This window comes from Mesoplodon mirus (genome assembly GCF_964341445.2).
Source record: "Mesoplodon mirus genome assembly, chromosome: 7".
In the NCBI taxonomy this organism is placed as follows: domain Eukaryota; kingdom Metazoa; phylum Chordata; class Mammalia; order Artiodactyla; family Ziphiidae; genus Mesoplodon; species Mesoplodon mirus.
In genome coordinates this window covers 101,520,211-101,537,155 of record NC_138983.1, presented here as the reverse complement: position 1 = coordinate 101,537,155, position 16,945 = coordinate 101,520,211, and the positions used below count along the sequence as shown (strand labels likewise).

The following is a 16,945-nucleotide window of genomic DNA, read 5'->3' as shown; positions in this document are numbered from 1 at the left end:
CTTCTAAGTGTTTTATAGTTTTATGTTTAAATCTATGAACCATTTTGGGTTCACTGTCGTTTATGATGTGAGATTTAGGTCAAAGTTCATTTTTCTTCCATGTGGATATTTAGTTGTTCCAGAACCATTTGTTGAAAAGACTATCCTTTCTCCATTGAATTGCTTTTGCAAGTTTGTCAAAAATAATCTGGTCATACTTTCTATGGGGGCTACTTCTTAGTTCCCTATTATGTTTCATGGATCTATTTGTCATAATGGATCTACCATTATGAGATAGCCTTGATTACTGTCGCTATGTAAGTCTTAAATCAGGTAGAGTGATTCCTCCCACTTTTCTTTAAAAAAAATTTTTAACCTATTCTAGTTCCTTTGCCTTTCCATTTACATTTTAGTGTAAGCCTGTCTGTATATACAAAATATCATGCTGTAATTTTGATTGGAATTGTGTTTAATCCTATATAACAATGTGAGAATAATTGATATACTCCTACATTGTCTTCCAATTCATGAACATGGTATATTTCTCCATTTATTCAGTGTCTCTCATGAGTGTTTTGTAGTTTTCAGCATACGAGTCCTGAACATGTTTTGTTAGATTTACACTTAAGTATATCTCTCTCTTTTTTTTTTTGAGTGATTGTAAATGGTATTATATTTTTAATTTTGGTGTCCACATGTTCATTGACAGTATATAGATATACAGTTGATTTTTGTATGCTTCTTGGTATCTTGGAACCTTAACTGTACTTTCTTATATAAGGGCTTTTGTAGATTTCTTGGGATTTTATACATAAACAATCATGTCATCTGCAAATAAGAACAATTTTATTTCTCCTTTCAGAAAAGGAGATCTGAATGCCTTGAATCTTCTTTTCCTTGCTTTATTTCCCTGGTTAAGACTTCCAGGACTCTGCTGAACAAGAGCAGTGTATAAATCCTTATATTCACTTGTTCCTGACCTTAGGGGAAAAAAGTCAGTCTTTAACCGTTAAGTACGAGGTTAGCTGTAGGGTATTTATACATGTTCTTACCAAGTGAGAAATTTCCCCCTTTATTCCTAGTTTTCTGAGAATGTTTATTGTAAACGCAACAGATTTAAAGATAACTCCATGAACGTCCCTGTGAGATTCTCCTCCATGATATGGTCTCCCTTCAAGGACACAGAACATCTGTTCAGTGTGCAAAGTGGGAGGAAAAAGAAGAAGAAGAAGAACTGTAGTTTCTTCTTTATCCTAACAAGGCATAGATTTGGGGTAGTTTTATTTCCTGTCTGGCTAAAGTAGAGACAGAGATCTCTGTTTTGAACTGGACTATGATATTAGAAAACTGTAGTAATTTTTAAAAGCACAGGCTTTGGAGATAGACAGAGCTGGGTTTGAATCTCATTAGGCTACTTTGTGGCTGAGTGACTTCAACCAAATTACTTAATCACTCTGAGTTCCTTTTCCCTGTCTGTAAACCTCTTACCTCACAGGTTTATTCTGAGGATTAAGTGAGAAATGCATAGAAAGAGCCTGGCATGTGGTGGTCAGTGAATGACACAATGATCATTATTATGGTCTCCTAAAACAGAGACTGAGAAGAATCCTCAGAGGTGCACAGGGTTGAGATGAGGATCCACTGACATTAATAAGCCATTTGGAAAAGGGAACTAATGAGGACAGTTATTAACTAGACAGAAATTGAGTTGCATTCATTGTATATAAATAATTGACTGCTTACTGCTCCTCGGACTTAGCTTAAGAAATACGTCACTAGGCTTCCCTGGTGGCGAAGTGGTTGAGAGTCCGCCTGCCGATGCAAGGGACACGGGTTCGTGCCCGGTCCGGGAATATCCCACATGCCGCGGAGCGGCTGGGCCCGTGAGCCATGGCCGCTGAGCCAGCGTGTCCGGAGCCTGAGCTCTGCAACGGGAGAGGCCACAACAGTGAGAGGCCCGCGTACCGCAAAAAAAAAAAAAAAAAAAAAAATTCAGGGATTTATATTACTAAAAAGTCATCATTGCATTTACCCAGAGGTTACATCTAGCAAATAAAAAAGATTGTTTATTTGCTTGGATCAATCCTAAAGAATAGGCAGTCATGCTTCTAAAGATTTCTACTCATCAGCAAGGCTGACATGTTGTTTTGACTATTGGTATCATAGTATTTCGACATCATTTACTCTTTCCGATAATGGAAGGTAGTTACATGCTTCTTGTTTTTAAAAATTGGGAGAAAGGAAAATATAAGGAAGAAAATAAAGGTCACTTGTAATCATTTGGCTCAAGGAAATATCAATATTGATATTTGCAGGGTTTTACCCTCCAGACTTTTTTCTATATCCTGTAAGGAGTTTGGTTCCCTAAGGCAATAGGAAGCCTGTTTATAGCCAGGCTAGTGAGAACTGTTTATAGTCAACAGTGATAACTGTTGCTATCACTCATTCATTGCACAGTATTTACCCAGAGCCTCAGCACCGAGCCAAGTCTAGGGGTACAGTGATGGCAGAACTGGACATGGTCCCTGCCATCAGGAAGCTGCCAGGAGAGAGAGAAATAAGTCAAATGATCCCACAAAGGTGTGACTAATTCCATTCCAACATTGGGGCTGTAAAGGAAAGGAATATGGAAGACAAGGAGGACTTAACTAGACAATAGGAGAAGGGAATGGCATGTGCAAGGGCCCTGGGGTGGAAGAGCATATTGTGAACCCAAGGGACTGAGAGAAAACCAGGGCGTCCAGAAGTCAGAGTGGGAAGGAGGAGGGCTAAGGGACAAGTCGGCCTCCTTCATGTCACCATAAGGGTTTTGATCTTTATCTGAAAAGCAGTGGGAAGAAGGCTTGAAGGATTGTAAACAAGGGGGAGACCTGCCAGTGAACATCCCAGCTGCTGTGTGCAGGCGAGCCATCAGGAGCTCTATTCACAATCTCCCCTCTCCCATTTTACATGCCTCAAAAGCCTCAGCCTTGCTCATTTCACGGCTAAACCTTGCAAGTTATAATTTATATGATTTGATGTGCCTTGTAAAGTGTAATCTTTAGAGTTGGATGTGGCTGTTATTTAAACTCTGCTGAGAAAGGGACTCAGTTCTTCCAGAATGAAGAAACACCAAAGCCAGTGGTTGTTGGATTTTCCGCATGTTTAAGAGTGGTTGTTCAACATGAACTCCTAGGCATTCTGACCCAGTGGGTTTGGGGTAAGGCCCAGGAATCTTCACATTATATGCTCCCCAGGTTCAGGTGGGGGGAATGGAGTCCCCTGGAGTTGGCTCCAGGACCACACTTTGAGAACCCCACCATCAGTGCTCCCTCCCTCTCCCTTCTTGATCAGCAGAGCTCCTGCTTGTGTGTGTGTGTGTGTGTATGTGTGTGTGTGTGTATTCTTTCAATAAACTTTGTTTTGAGGAAAAGAGAAGCGAAGGGTAAACAATGAAGGGCTGACTGACCCTACCCCTCCCCAGGGACTCCCCCAGTCCCACCCTGGGGAAGTCCCAGGATCCCTAGAAGACTGAGCTCTAGGACAGCCCAAGTCAGTGCAGGGCTGCAGCTACGAGGGTGGAGATGGAAGAGAAAAAGAAAGAACAGACATGACAGGGGGATGAAATGCTGGTGTCCACCCCTCACCCTCGGTGATCAGTGTCCTGCCAGCCATCTCCTTTCTCATGGGTGGAGCCATCTCTCCAGCCTGTGTCAGCCCTTCTAGCGTGGGATCTGAGGGTCGTGAAGCCAGACTGATCTCATACACACACACCAGATCCCATCCAGCCGGATGACTCTCGTCCCTTTTCCTGGCCCCTGCCAGTTCTGGGCTGCCTCTCAGGAAAGAACCAGAGCCTACACCGTAATCTTGTTTATTATTATTAAACAAGGCTGCTGGGATTCTCCTATTATTTGCATCATTTCACGGACGTGCAGGTATGTCTGCTCTGTCAAAGGACACATACAGCTGTAACTCTGATGGGCATGGCCAAATTGTCCACCAGAGGTTTCCGGATGTGGTGTCCTGCCAGCAGTGGACACCCGTCTCCCACTCCCTCCCCAGCCTAGGGTGCTGACCCCCCATTGGATCTTCACTGATCTACGAGGTGAAGTATGGTACCTGTGTCATTTTAATTCACATTTCTGTTATTCTAAGCGAACACCTGCATTTTGGGACATAAGGTGACAGGTGGACTCTCTGTGGGGAAATCCACGGACTGAAACAGGCCTGGGAGGGTGCACTTGCTGGCTCCCCATCTGCATCGCACTTGTCCTCCTGCCTGGGTCGTGCTCCCATCCTCCCCCCTCACCCCCACCTCACCCCTGGCTTCTCCCCAAGTGCTCCTTGCTCTGGGGGTTCACCTGTCTGGTCTCACCAGTCCTCAGGGACTGTTTTGTCCCCTGTTTGGGAACTGGCGGCTGATTTCATTGGTCAGTACCCAGCACAGCAATTGATGGGACTAGTTTCTCACCAGCAGATGGAGGGCTTCCAAGAGGAAAAAGTTCAGAGGAAAGGGCTAGATCGTGATCTCATTTTTCTCATTTTTTTTTATTGTGGTAAAGGTAAGATATGCATAACATAAAATTTACCATCTTAACCACTTTTATTAAGTGTGCAGTTCAGTGGCATTAAATATATTCACACTGTTGTGCAGCCATCACCCCCATCCATCTCCAGAACTCTTTGAATCTTGCAGAACTGAAACTGCACCCATGAAACAACAACTCCCCTTGTCCCCCCATCCCAGCCCCCAGCAACCACCGTTCTGCTTTCTGTCTCTATGACCTTGGCTACTCTGGGTATCTCATATAAGTAGAATCATAACAGTATTTGTCTTTTCATGACTGGCTTCTTTCACTGAGTATAATGTCTATGTTCATCCATGCTGTAGCATGTGTCCGAATTTCCTTCCTTTTTTAAGGCTGAATAATATTCCATTGTGTGGATTCACCACATTTTGTTTATTCATTCATCTACTGATGGACACTTGGGTTGTTTCCACCTTTTGGCTGTTGCAAACAATGCTATGAACATGGGTGTATAAATATCTCTTCAAGGCCCTGCTTTCAGTTCTTTGGGATATATACCCAAAAGTAGACTTGCTGGATCATATGATAAGTTTATTTTTAATTGTTTGAGGAACTGCCATGCTGTTTTCTATAGTGGCGGCACCAAGTTACATTCTCACAACAGGGCACAAGGGTTCCACTTTCCCTGCGTCCTCACCAACACTTGTTATTTCCCTTTTTTTTTTTATACTAGCCATTCTGATGGATGTGAGATGAAAGAAAGATCATAATCTTTTTTTTTTTTTTTTTTTTTGCATTACGCGGGCCTCTCACTGTTGTGGCCTCTCCCGTTGCGGAGCACAGGCTCTGGAAGCGCAGGCCCAGCGGCCATGGCTCACGGGCCCAGCCACTCCGCGGCATGTGGGATCCTCCCGGACAGGGGCACGAACCCGCGTCCCCTGCATCGGCAGGCGGACTCTCAACCACTGCGCCACCAGGGAAGCCCCCATAATCTTTTGAATAGCATACATAATACAAACAGCTACAGCATACATTTATGGACTACTTACTGCATCTCACATGGCTTTATACATCATCTATGTATGTTCTGTATATATATTTATAGAATTATATCCACAAAACAAATCCTGTGCGGGTGAGAACTACTATTATCGTTATTATCCTCATTTGATGACATGGACATGGGACTCAGAAAGGTTAAGGAACTGGCCCAAATCACACAGCTAGACGGGGGAGGTGGGGCTGAGTTTCAGACTGAGCTGACTCAACCTTCTAAAAACAAAAGCTTCACTTTTTGAGTGTAAATTTAGCTTTGGGAACATCTAATATCTAAATTGGAAATTCTCAGTTAACTGAGATAACAAGATAATTGACTAAGCTAGGGAAATTCCACCCTGTGGAATGGAGAATGGGGGTTGTCAGTGAAATGTGAGATCAATGTTCTCGTGATCCTCATTCATGCAACAGACTGAGGTGGTGCCATCTAGGGGGGGATTTGGGTAAAGAGGAAACGTTGACCTGGTGCTTTCCCAGGAAGAGGAGCATTGGGGCTGTTAAGTGGGGGCCCAGCAAGAAACACCACTTATCTCTCCAATACAGCCAGAGTAAGTTCTCTGCTTATAAGGACTGGTGGAGTTCAATTAGTCCCACCTGGATAACCCAGGATAGTCTCCCACTTTTTAAAAAATTTTTAAAAAGTTTTTGGCTGGGTTTGGTCTCCGTTGCTGAGCACAGGCTTTCTCTAGTTGCAGTGAGCGAGGGTTACTCTTTGTTGCGGTGCACGGGCTTCTCACTGCAGTGGCTTCTCTTGTTGTGGAGCACGGGCTCTAGGCACGTGGATTCAGTAGTTGTGGCACGTGGGCTCAGTAGTTGTGGCTCGTGGGCTCTGGAGCGCAGGTTCGGTAGTTGTGGCACACGGGCTTCGTTGCTCCATGGCATGTGGGATCTTCCCGGACCAGGGCTCGAACCCGTGTCTCTTGCATTGGGAGGCGGATTCTTAACCACTGCAACACCAGGGAAGTCCTTAGTCTCCCTCTTTTAAGAGCACTGATTAGTAACCTTGACATCATCACAGTCCCTTTGGCCATGTCATGGAGCATATTCCCAGGTTCTGGGGATCAGGGCATGGGCATCTTTGGGAGACCATTCTGCCCAGCACATTAATACTACCACCTGACTGGACCGTTGCTTTGGGACTGGTCTGAGAGCTTTCTGGAAGAATCAGTAGGATCAATGCCACAGGCCACGGAGAAAGATGGCTGGATGAGCTGGCAGGTGATAATACCGTTACCAAGAGGGCAGGAAGCAGGACTGGTTGAGTGAGCACCTCAACATCCCGGAAGCGGCCAGGCAGTTTGGGGCCTTGAGATGAACCAGGGGTTGGAAATACACACCTGCGAATCGAGGGGGTGGCACAGTGGCCCCAGCTCATGGACAGAGTGCAGAGGAAACGGACATCTGAGGGGAGAGGAGCCCGGCGTGGAGACCTGGAAGCAGTCAGAGAGGTGAGGGAGCCAGAGAGCTGCTGCCAGGCTGAGGGTATTCATCACAGAGACAGCTTGCTTTGTGCCAGGTACTGTTCTGGGCACTTTCGAGTGTATTAACTCATTTCATCCTTAGGAGGTTAGTGTTGTTTGCCCCACTTTACAGATGAGGGCGTTGAGGCACAGATAGGCTGAGTATCCTGCCTGAGGTCACAGAGGGAGGCTGGGGCACTGGGCACCACGCTCGGGCAGTCTGATTTCAGGACCAGCCTCTCCTGAGGCCTTGCCGGTCCACAGGGCTCTCCCGGGGAGACCGGGGAGGAAGGATCCAGCTGACAGGGAAGCAGAGAAGCTTCTTCTTTCCTTCCAATCCCAGACCCGTCGTCTCACCAGCGCCTGGCCGTTTCCTCATATCCTTATTCTTTTGAAAACCCCATTTTTTTTTTACTATTTCTGCACTACATCCCTTTCTGGAGGCAGTGGGGGGATGGGGCTGGGGGATGGGATAGCCTAGAACCAAAAGGTTAAAAGAAATAGATAAAACACACACACACACACACACAAACACACACACACAAGTTAATTTCAAAAATGTTATCCCACTCCTTTGAACATGTCACCAAGCAGTACCTTTTGTCGATCCTACGAAGCCCAGCTTATCAAACTCATTTTTGCTGCTCAGGGAGCAACCAAAGAGAAGCAAAGAACCGTGCCCCAGGCTGCACAGCTGGAAGGTAGCAGAGGTGGGACTTGAACTCAAGGCTTTCTAACTCGAGAGCCCATCCTCTTGCTCATAATAGAGAACATTTCCCATTTGCCCTATGTTCTCTTGTAAGTGCTTTAGTATGTATTATATCATTTATACGTCACCAGTAACTTATAAGACTGTCCTTTTGTTACCTTACAGATGAGGAAGCTGAGGTATCACTTGCCCAAGGTCACCCTGCTAGGAAGTAGGAGAGCTGGACTCGAGCCCAGTCTAGTAACCACCACGTTGCCCTGCTCCCCCAACCCCTGAACCACCAGGCCACGTGCCTCTCTCTGACAACTGTGTCACATGTCACAGGGAGGCCGAGAGCCCGAGGAGGCCCCCGAGGGCAATGGCAGTGGGTTGAGGACCCAGCGGGAGAGGAACCTCTTGAAGCCATTTGACAATAAAGGAAAGGAAGGGGGAAGGGGCGGTGTTTCCAGGCCGAGGGGGTGGTGAGCACGTTCACAGGTTAGACGGAAGTTACACTGTCAAGGTGAGGATGCAGAAGAGGAGATGGTTGAGGAGAGGGACCAGACCAGGGTGGGATGAAGGCAGGACCACCCGGAGGCCCTTGGCAGCTAGGAGAAGTCTTGAAGGTCCCATCTAGGAGCTTCTCCATGCCTGGGAAGTCCAGGTCCTGGCAGGGAGCTGAAGGCACATTCACAGGGGTGTGGAGTGATGGAGAGGAGTTTCCTGAAGGGACTCCATAGGGAGTGGGCAGGGCTCAGAGAAACCACAAAGGATAGTGCAGGGCCCAGAGCTAGTATGAGTGAGGACTGTTCCCACCCCCAGAGCTGAGGGGTGAGGGGCAGGGGCATTTCCTGGGTCCCGGAGACCCCGAGGGCTGGGTAGAGTCCCTCTGAGGGAAGCTGTGTGGCCCCACAGAAAGGAAGCCAGGGGAGTAAGTACCCCAACCTCTCTCCTCCCTGCTCTGATCTCTAACCCCCCATTGGCCAAACCCAACAAGAAACCAGAGACAAGGAGCCCATCAGCCCATGGATGTAGCTGCACAGGTGGGCCTGCTGGGCAGAGGGCACCGTGTAAAGGGATGGAGGAGGGTCGGGAGAAGCAGACGGAGAATGCTGGCAGGTGCAGGAGGTGAAGACCTAGGAGGCTGTTGTCAAAGTAGAATGAAAAGCCTGAGAGCAGGGACCTGCTGGCTGGGGGGCCCAAAGGGCACTGGGCCAGCCTCAGGACAGAAGTGTGAGGGTGGCAGGAGGGTTTGGGGGCCGGGATGGACTTGAAGGAGCTGGTGAGCTTGAGCAGGGCCCAGGCTGGGTGAGCATAGGGCATTACCCATAGGGAGCAAACAGGGAGCAAAGGCTACGTGACTCAAGGAGAGGACGAGACAGAGGATAAGGAAGGCCGGGAGCGCAAGGTTATGGTCTGAGATGGGGCTTCCCAGTGCCAGGTGATGCAAGGTTGAAACCTAGCTCCAAAGGACGGTTCCAGGTACACGTCGAACCTCAGCGACAATGTCAGCGAACCTCAGGGCAACGTCATAACTAAGTCAGCTTCCCGAGGAGGCTTCCTTAAAGCACAGGGGTCATCAGAGCAGATGGTCATTGTTAATAGAAGTTTAAACGTCTCAATATTTTATGGACTCACTATATAATTTTTAAAGACATTTTCAATGCAGGAGCCTTAAAAAATGCACTTGTTTTGTATATTAGGTCCTGCCTGTCTCCTCTCTCATTATTAAATCACTCTCTACTCTGAAAATCACAGGGTACAAATCAAAGGTACAAGTTTTGGAATTAGACTTGGGTTCAAACCCTGACATTGCCTTATGCCAGCATCCTGATGTTGAGTGAGTCCCTTCATCTTAGCCATTTTTTAAATCGTGGTAAAATACATATAAAGTTTACCATCTTAACCACTTTTAAGTGTACAGATCAGTAGTTGTAAGTTATTCACATTGTTGTGCAACCAGCCTCAGAATTTTTCATCTTGCAAAACTGAAACTGTACCCATTAAACAACAATTCCCCGTTTCCCCTTCCCCAGCTCCTGGCAACCCCCGTTCTATTTTGTTTCTATGAGCTTGACTACTTTATGTACCTCACATAGTGGAATCATACAAAATTTGCCTTTTTGTGACGCTTACTTCACATAATGTCCTCACGGTTCATCCATGTTGTAGCATGTGTCAGAATTCCCTTCCTCCTACACTGAATAATATTCCACTGTATGGATGGACCACATTTTGCTTATCCAATCATCGGTCAGTGGGCACTTGGGTGGCTTCCACCTTTTGGCAATTGTGAATAATGCTACTATAAACATGAGTGTACAAATAACTCTTTAAGTTCCTGCTTTCAATTCTTTGGGGTATATACCCGGAAGTGGACTTGCTGGATCATATGATAATTTTATTCTAAATTGTTTGAGAAGCCGCTCTACTGTTTTTCCTATCAGCTGCACCATTTTACATTCTCAGCAGTGCATAAGTGTTCCCCTACTCTACATCCTTGCCAACACTTGTTATTTTCTGTTGCTGTTTGTTTGTTTTTGATAGTAGCCATCCTAATGGGTATGAGGTGGTATCTCACTGTGGTTTTGATTTGAATTTCCCTAATGACTAGTAATGTTGAGCATCTTTTTATATGCTTGTTGGACATTTATATATCTTCTTTGGAGAAATGTTTATTCCAGTTCTATGCCCATATTTGATCAAGTTATTTGGGGGTTCTTTTTTGTTGTTGTTGTTGAGTTATAGTTCTCTATATATTCTTCATATTAACCCTTTTTCAGATTTGTGATTTGCAACTATTTTCTCCCATTCTCTAGATGGCCTTTCACCCTGTTTATTGTGTCCTTTGATTCACAGAAGTTTTAATTTTTGATATAGTTGAATTTATCTATTTTTACTTTTGCTGCCTATGCTTTTGGTATCATATCCAAAAATGCATTGCCAAATCCAATGTCATAAAGCTTTCCTCCTGTGTTTTCCTCTAAAAGTTTTATAGTTTTAGACTCTGTTTAAGTCTTTGATCCACTTTGAGTTAATTTTTATACATGGTGTAAGGTAAGAGTTCAACTTAATTCTTTTGCAGTCTTTCCCAGCATCATTTGTTGAAAATACTGTTCTTTCCCCATTGAATAATCTTGGCACCCTTGTCAAAAATCATTGGACCATATATGCAAAGTTTTATTTCTGTGCTCTCTATTCTATTCTGTTGGCCTATGTGCCTGAGCTTATGTCAGTATCACACTGTTTTGATTGCTGTACCTTTGTATGCAGTAAGTTTTGAAATCAGGAAGTGTGAGACCTCCAGCTTTGCTTTTCTTTCTCAAGATTATTTTGGCTATTTGGGGCCCACTGAGATTCCATATGAATTTTAGGATGGATTTTTCTATTTCTGCCAAAACTGCTGTTGGGATTTTGAATCTGTAGATCCTGCTGTGTAGTAATGACATCTTCACAATATTAAGTCTTCCAACCCACGAATACAGGGTGTCTTTCCATTTATTTGTGTCTTTAATTTCTTTCAGCAGCACTTTGTAGTTTTCAGTGTACACATCTTTTACCACCTTGGTTAAATTTATCCCAAAATATGTTATTCATTTTGATGCTATTGTAAATGAAATTATTTTCTTAACTTCCTTTTCAGATTGTTCATTGTGAGCATATAGAAACACAACTGATGTTTGTGTGTTGATTTTGTGTCCTATGATTTTGCTAGTGAATGTTATTTTTTAGTTCTAGGAGGGTTGTGGTTTTTCATGGACTCTTTAGGATTTTGTACATGTAAGATCATGTTGCCTGTGAACAGAGATAATTTTACTTCTTCCTTTCGAATTTGGATGCCTTTATTTCTTTTTCTTGCCTAATTGCTCTGGCTAGGACTTCCAGCACTTTGTTGAATAGAAGTGGCAAAAGCAGGTATCCTTATCTTATTCTTGAAATTAGAGGAAAAGCTTTCAGTCTTTCACCTTTGAGTATGATGCTACCTGTGGGCCTTTCATATTTGACCTTTATTATGTTGAGGTAATTTCCCTCTATTCCCTGTTTGTTGAGTGCTTTTATCATGAAAGAGTGTTGCATTTTGTCAAATGCTTTTTGTACATCAATCGAGATGATCATTTTTTTCCTTCTTTCTGTTAATGTGATGTATTACGTGGATTAATTTTCATATGTTGAACCATCAAGTCTGCATTCCAAGAATAAATCCCACTTGGTCATAGTGTATGATCCTTTTAATGTGCTGTTGAATTTGGTTTCCTCCTATTTTGTTGAGGATTGTGGTATCAGTGTTCATAAGAGATACTGGTCTGTAGTTTTCTTGTAGTGTCTTTGTCTGGGTTTGGTATCAATGTAATGCTGTCCTCTCACTTCACCATTTGAGTCTCAGCTTCTTCATCTCTAAGATGGAGATAATAATAGAGACCCTGTTTAGGGCTGTCATGCAGATTAAATGATAAAAATGCACACAAAATGCTTCAGCAGGGCCCAGTTCACAGGATGCCCTCACAATATGTTAGATGATGATAAGGATAATAATAAAAATCATAATAAATAAATAACAGTTCATCTCATAGTTGGACAGCTGAGTAGGATGGAGCTTATACAGTCAGTCTGTATTAGCAGCAGGGCGTCTGTCCAGGAGCAGCATTTAGCAATTTTTGCAAGTAAAGGGAGCGAGTGATATTATAGGGCCGAACTACGAAGCTGTCTCCTGGCCTGACATGTGGCAGATGCTCACCCAAATTTGTGGAGTCATTTAAAACTTCCTGCTTGCTTTGATTTCTTAATAATGGCTTGACAGTTTTTGAGGAACTGAAAGCAGTGAAGCCTGGCAAGAGACAAACAAAATGTAACACACAGATTTTCTCTCATTCATGGGTTATCAAAGGTTCAAAGGACACAAAGATCAATGGCAATGGTGATGAAGATGATGTGGGTGACATTTTCCAAAGAACTAATGTGTTTTCATTTTTTTAATACTTTATTTTTTTGAACAGTTTTAGGTTTACAGGAATTTTAGCAGAGAATACAGAGAGTTCCCATATATCCACCCCTCCAATACACACAGTTTCCCCTATTATTAACATCATGCATTAGTGCGGTACATTTGTTACAACTGATGAACCAATATTGATATGCTATTATTAACTAAGTCCATAGTTTACATTAGGGTTCACTCTTTGCATTGTACGTTCTTTCGTTTTGACAAATGTATAGTGACAAGTATCCACCATTACAGTATCATAAAAAAATATTTTCACTGCCGTAAAATCCCCTGTGCCCCTCGTCTTCATCCTGAGCCCCAGAGCCCCTGTGCCCCTGGCAAGCACTGATCTTTTACTCTCCTTATAGTTTTACTTTTTCCAGAATTTCATACAGTTGGAATCATACGGTATGTAACCTTTTCAGACTAGGTTCTTTCACTAAGCAATATGCATTTAAGATTCCTCCATGTCTTTTTTGTTATTTGATAACTCATTTATTTTTATCACTAGTATTTCATTGTATGGATGTACCACAATTTGTCTATCCATTTACCTTTTAAAGGACATCTTGGTTGCTTCCAGTTTTTGGCAGTTATGAAGAAAGATGCTGTAAGCATGTATCCAAACTAAATGAGTCTTCATGGATATAGAGAACAGACTGTGGTTGCCAAGGGGGAGGGGGTTGAGGGAGAGATGGAGTGGGGGGTTGAGGTTAGCAGATGTGAGCTGTTACATCCAGGATGGAGAAACAACAAGGTCCTACTGTAGAGCACAGGGAACTATATTCAATATCCTGTGATAAACCATAATGGAAAAGAATATTTTAAAAAGAATGTATATATATGTATAACTGAATCACTTTGCTGTACAGCAGAAATTAATACAACATTGTAAATCGACTACATTTCAATAAAATAAATAAATAAACAATATAAATGAGTCTTAAATGTCAACAATAAGAAACCAAACAACCCAACTTAAAAATGGGCAAAAGAGCTCAACAGACACCTCACCAAAGAAAATCTACAGATGTCAAATCAGCATATGAAAAGATGTTAAACATCATACATCATTAAGGAATTTCAAATAAACATGAAATATCTCTTCATTTATTTAGACTACTTTGATTTCTTTCATCAACATTTTGTAGTTTTCTTCATATACCTCTTCATATAGCTAAGTATTTTGTTAGATTTATTCCTAAGTACTTCAGTTTTTTTTTTTTTTGGTGCTAATGTAAATGGTGTTGTGTTTTTAATTTCATATTCCACTTGTTCATTGTTGGTATATAGGAAATCAATTGACTTTTGTATATTAATCATGTATCCTGCAACCTGGTTATAATTGCTCATTAGTTCCAGGAGGGCTTTTTGTCGGTTCTTTGGGATTTTCTGCATAGACAACCATGCCATCTGCAAAATGGGCAAAGATCTGAACAAACACCTCACCAAAGAAGATTTCTTTTTCCTTCCCAATCTATCTTTTATTCTCTTTTCTTGCCTTGTTGCATTAGCTAGGACATACAGTACAATGTTGAAAATGCGTGGTGAAAGGGGACATCTTCACCTTATTCCTGATCTTAATTGGAAAGTTTCTAGTTTCTCACCATTAAATATGACGTTAGCTTTAGGGTTTTTATAGATGTACTTTATCAGGTTGAGGAAGTTCCCCTCCATCCCTAATTTGCCAAGAGTTGTTGTGGTGGTTTGGTGGTTTGTTAGTTTATCATGGATGGTGTTTAATTTTGTCAAATGCTCTTTTTGCATCTACTGTTATGATAATGCGATTTCTCTGCGCTGTTGATGTGATGGATTACATTAATTGATTTCCAAATATTGAACCAGCCTTGCATACCTGGAATAAATCCCACTTGTCTGTGGTGTAGAACTCTTTTTATACATCACTGGATTCAATTTGCTCATATTTTGTTGAGGATTTTGCATCTATGTTCATGGGAGGTATTGGTCTGCAATTTTCCTGTTTTGCAATATCTTTATCTGGTTTTGCTATTAGAATAAGCTTGGCCTCACAGAATGAGCTGGGAAGTGTTCTCTCTTCTTCTATTTTCTGGAAGAGATTATTGAGAACTGGTATCATTCTTTCCTTAATGTTTGATAGAGTTGACCAGTGAACCCATCCAGGCCTGGTGCTTTCCATTTTGGAAGGTTATTCATTATTGATTCAAATTCTTTACTAGATATGAGTCTTTTCAGAGTATTTATTTCTCCTTGTGTGAGTTTCAGTAGATTGTGTCTTTCAAGGAAATGGTCCACTTCATTAAGTTATAAAATCTGTGGGCATAGAATTATTCATAATATTCCTTTATTATCCCTTCAGTGTCCATGAGATCAGTAGTGATGCCATCGCTTTCATTTCTGATCTGAGTAATTTGTATCTTCTCTCTTTTTTTCTTGGTTATCCTGCTAGAGGTTTGTCAATTTTATTGATCTTTACAAAAAAAAACCAAACAGCTCTTTATTTTGCTGACTTTTCTCTCTTGTTTTCCTGCTTTTTATTTCATTCATTGCTTCTTTTCTTCTGCTTGTGGTAGGCTTATATTGCTCTTCTTTCTCTAGTTTCATAAGGTGGAAGCTTAGATCTTTTCAAATGTATGCCTTCAATGCCATAAACTTCCCTCCAAGCACTGCTTTCACTGGATCTTGCAAATTTTCATAGGTTGTATTTTCATTTTCATTTAGCTCAAGATAAATTTTTATTTCCCATGAGACTCCCTCCTTGACCCATCTGTTATTTAGAGGTGTGTTGTTTAATCTGAAAATATTTGGGTATTTTCCAGCTGTCTTTCTGGTATTGGTTTCTAGCCTAATTCCATTGTGTTCTGAAAACGTACTTTGCATAATTTCTATTCTTTTATATTTGTTGAGGTATATTTCGTGGCCTGGAATGTGGTCTGCTTGGTGAATGTTCCATGGGAGCTTGAGAAGGATGTGTGTTTTGTTGCTGTGGGATGAAGCTGTGTGGTTGCCAGTTAGATCCAGATGATGGTAGTGCTGTTCAGTTCAACTTCATTCTTCCTAATTTTCTGCCTGGTGGGTCTGCCCGTCACTGACAGAGGGCTGTTGAGGTCTCCAGCTACCATGATGGATTCATCTGCTTCTCCTTGCAGTCCTATCAGTTTTTGCCTTCCATACTTTGATGCTCTATTGTTGGGTACATACAATGAAGGACTGTTATGTCTGCTTGGAGAATCGACCCCTTTATCACTATGTATCGCCTCTCTTTATCCCTGATAACTTTCCTTCCTCTGAAGTTGGCTCTGCCTGAAATTAATAGAGCTGCTCCTGCTTTCTTCTTGTGTTTCAGTATTTTAAGTGCCAAAGTGTTTGGTAGGAATTTGAAAAGTGGGTAAAGGCACAGTCATTTGAATCAGGCAAACCTGGGAACAAGCCAAGCGAGTCAAAGTGGCTGACTGTGGGCACACTTAATCGTTCTATGCCTCAGTTTCCTCATCTAAGAAATGAGTAACTATCGGACCTACTGTACAGCACAGGGAACTATATTCAATATCTTGCAGTAACCTGTGATAGAAAAGAACCTGAAAAAGAATAGATATTATATATATGTATAACTGAATCACTTTGCTGTACACCTGAAACTAACACAACATTGTAAATCAACTAGACTTCAATAAAAAATTAATTTTTGTTTTAAATGAGGAAGTATCCCTTTGAATTATTGTGAAGATGAAACGGGATAATGCAGTAAAGCACTTAGCAAATTTCCTGGCATTTGTGTAATTACACATAATGTGTCATTAATATATTCTACTAATATATGCAGTTATATTATTATCTATTCATATACTATAAGCTATTATTACTATAAGCTATTGGTTATAATTATATTGTGGGACATTAGTATAGATTTCTAAGTCCAAGTACTCTCTATGAAAGTTGGATGAGGCACTCTGAGAAGAGTAACTTAGAAAATAGTTGCAAAGTCTCAGGCTGGAGTGGATGGCTCATAGGCAGTGTCCTGAGAAGACAGAAGACTTCGCACGTGCCCTGCAGCCCATAGTCCAGGGCGCCGGGGCCAGGGGGGGATGTGATATTTCCTCCTTGGTGCCGAGTTTTGCTCATTCTTCTTATTAAAGTGGTTACACAGGAGGTTTCTGACGCCACTGACAAATCACTGTCTGGGGTCTCTCTCTTTTGAGGGAAATGTGGTCACACCAGGGCCCCTATTGAAAAATAGATCATCTTTGGTTAGATAAATTCTGATTAGCTTTTAAGAAGCAACAGTAATAAT

At 42.3% G+C, this 16,945-nt stretch overlaps 1 protein-coding gene and 1 pseudogene across 2 annotated transcripts in view; both read left to right on the top strand.

Moving 5' to 3' along the window:
• The window catches only part of LOC309808912 (centrosomal protein of 78 kDa-like), an 823,590-nt pseudogene that overhangs the window by 411,850 nt on the left and 394,795 nt on the right, over positions 1 to 16,945 (top strand). The window lies entirely within an intron of this gene.
• Positions 1 to 16,945, top strand: part of LOC309808093 (forkhead-associated domain-containing protein 1-like) — a gene marked incomplete at both ends in the record, with an annotated part of 98,031 nt that overhangs the window by 1,881 nt on the left and 79,205 nt on the right. The gene's annotated exons all lie outside the window — the stretch shown is intronic.